At 50.3% G+C, this 3,167-nt stretch overlaps 1 long non-coding RNA gene across 1 annotated transcript in view; it reads left to right on the top strand.

The window, feature by feature from the left end:
- The window catches only part of LOC102752633, a 10,868-nt gene that overhangs the window by 6,902 nt on the left and 799 nt on the right, over positions 1 to 3,167 (top strand). The gene's annotated exons all lie outside the window — the stretch shown is intronic.

Raw genomic sequence — 3,167 nt, 5'->3', positions numbered from 1 at the left:
CAAAAAAAAGAAAGCGTGTGTGTGAAATATGGTTTTATTGATTTTAGAGAGAGAGGAAGGAAGAGGGATAGAAAGATAGAAACATCAATGAGGAGAGAAGCATCCATTGGCTGCCTCCTGCACACCCCCTACTGGGAATTGAGCCCACAACCTGAGTATGTGCCCTGACTGGGAATGGAAATGCTGACCTCTGGGTTCATGGGTCAACACTCAACCACTGAGCCACAATGGTCACGCAAGGTTGTGCTCTCTTGAGGGTGGTTATTTCAAATGCATGTTAACCTGGATGCACAGATACAATGGACCAGCTTGCTTAACCCCTTCCCCGGCAGAAAGGTGTATACTCGTTTTCACAAAATGTTCTTTTTCAGTCGTCGACGAGTATACTAAGAAAATATGGTAAAAAAAATATGGTTTAAGAAATATTTTTCTTTGCTTCAGAGAGAAGAGGGGAATGGAAAGAGAGATAGAAACATAAATGAGAGACAAGCTGGTGCGGCTCAGTGGTTGAGTGTGGACCTATGATTCAGGAGGTTACGGTTCAATTCCCGGTCAGGGCACATGCCCGGGTTGCGGGCTCCAACCCTAGTGTGGGGCATGTATGAGGCAGCCTATCAATGATTCTCTCTCATCATTAAATAACCTGCCCATATATTTAAAAAATGTTTTTCTTTGCTTCAGAGAGAAGAAGGGAATGGAGAGAGAGATAGAAACATAAATGAGAGAGAAGCATCCATTGGCAGCCTCCTGCACACCCCTCCTTGGAATTGAGCCCATAATCTAAGACACAGATGCAGTGGTTGCAGCATCAGCCCAGGCACTGAAGGGTCAAGAGTTCGATTCCTGGTCAAGGGCATGGACCTGCATAATAGGTTCTATCCATGAACCAAGTTGGGCACAGTGCAGGTGGGGGAAGCAACAAATTGATATGCCTCTCTCAAACTGATGTTTCTCTCCTCCTCTTTCTCCCTCCCTTCCACTATTTCTAAAAATCAATGGAAAAAATATCATGAGGTGAGGATTGAAAAGTTAAAGTAAAACCTAAAAATAAAAGTGGGTGGGAAGGAAGGTTAAAACTCATGTTGAATTGCAGAAACATTGATAATCAAGACACAAATTCCAGAAGCATAAAGGGAAACTTTGATTGATTTGTCCTGTTGAAAATTACAAACGCAAAGGCTGCCATCAACCAAGGCAGACCATGAGAGGCCGGGACACTCTGTGCAGTAGGTACAGAGACCACAGGTGACTCGCTGTCCACAGCACACAGGAGCCTACAGATCAACATGGAGAGGCTGAACCCAGATTCTTAAACGTGGGGAGACACAGGAACAAATCATTCTCAGAAAAGGGGCTTGCCCAGCGTCAGGCAGCTCCTGGGGGCAGAGTAGAGCCCTCCCCTCCTGGTGCTGGAGGCTGAGGAGGGATGTGGTGTGAATAAGGCAGCAGCTCCCAGGTGTGTCTCTGCTGTACAGACACAGGGATCTGGGCTCAGACTCCTCCAGCTGTATTTTGTCTACTGTTGGTTTTTAAAGGTGAAAAACCGGGCCGAAACCGGTTTGGCTCAGTGGATAGAGCGTCGGCCTGCGGACTGAAAGGTCCCAGGTTCGATTCCCGTCAAGGGCATGTACCTGGGTTGCAGGCACATCCCCAGTGGGAGATGTGCAGGAGGCAGCTGATCGATGTTTTTAACTCTCTATCTCTCTCCCTTCCTCTCTGTAAAAAATCAATAAAATATATATTTTTAAAAAAAGATGAAAAACTGGGTCATGCCACATGCCTGTCTCAAGCCCTAGGTCAGGGCTTCTCCCCGACTCTGGACACACAGGACCACCTCTTATGTCTCCCACCCCCCACGGTCCTCAACTGAGGACCAGCCAAGAGCAGAGCCCACCCATCCTCTTGCTCAGTCTCCCTTCATGGCGCCAGGGGCAAGTCATTCCCCTCTCAGGGCTTCAGTTTCCCCACAAGGCCCAGCACTAAGCTGAAAGGGTATGTGAAACAATGTCATGATTTTAATTCTCAAAGGAAATCCTTTGCCCCCATCAGCCTCAGCAGCAGCCCTGGAAGGCAGTCTCAGGTCATCCAGGCAGCAAGGAGTGGAGACTCTTACTCACCTACCGTCCCCCACCTTTTCTGCCTTCTCCACATCTCCCCACATCCACCTCCCTTGCCCCCTCCACATCATCCCAAGGCCACCTCCTCTGCCTCCCCATCACCCCACATCCACCTTCTCAGCTTTCTCCACATCACCCCTATATTCCCCTTCCTCTGGGGTCCCTGGCTCCTGTCTCAGGTAGCCCAAGACTGTGTTGAGCTGGAGGGGTCCTTGCATACCGACCTGAGCAGTGTCCCCTTCCTCTCCACTGCTAAGAGCTCAGGAGGAGAGAGGAACCCTCGACTAACCTGGGTTCCAAACTAGGCTCTGCCACTTCACCCTTGGGCCCATTACCCACCCTCCTATCCCCTCGAATTTCAGTTTCCCTCATCTATGCAATAGTGACAATAATCCTTGTCTGAGAAAGTGTGAGGATGAGAAGATCGGGGAGGGGCTCCTACCCTCCCAACTTACCTAGAATCTCCCTCTGGCTGATTAGGAATAAGATCCACTTCCTGATAGCTGTGCAGAACCAGTCTGTGGCTGTGTCTGCACAAACACCAGACACACCTGGGGCCAAGGTGCCTGGAAAGCGAAACCGAAAGCAAATGTCCACGTTCTGAGAAGCTCAGGATCAAGCACATTGCCCAACCTGCACCATGCCAGGCGAGCCTCGCCCTGCCTGCTGACGCCTTAAGCAACTCCAGGTCTGACCTCCCAAGGCCTTCTCTGTGCAGCCCACCCTGCCTCCCACAGGTTTCTAGAAGGAAGACCTGCCCCAGACAGTGGGATCCTGGGAAAATTATTCCCTCCACCCCATGGGCTTGTCCCCAGATCCTCCTTCCTCATCCTCCCCCTCATGCTCCCAAATGTCCCCCTTAGTCACCCTTCTGTCCCCAGCAATGAGCACAGTCCCTGAGCACAGCAGATGCTCATTGCCTCCTTGCATTGCCTTGGTCCCTGCTCCTACTGAAGGCCCCACCCAGGCAGTTTCCAGACATTTGCTTATGTAGATTCTTCTGCCAGGAGCACCTGCTTCTCCCACCTGGAACAAGATGATTATCCTTCA

This window comes from Myotis davidii, unplaced genomic scaffold (genome assembly GCF_000327345.1).
Source record: "Myotis davidii unplaced genomic scaffold, ASM32734v1 scaffold1855, whole genome shotgun sequence".
Taxonomy (NCBI): domain Eukaryota; kingdom Metazoa; phylum Chordata; class Mammalia; order Chiroptera; family Vespertilionidae; genus Myotis; species Myotis davidii.
Note: the sequence above shows the minus strand (reverse complement) of the source record. Positions and strands in the feature narration are given on the sequence as shown.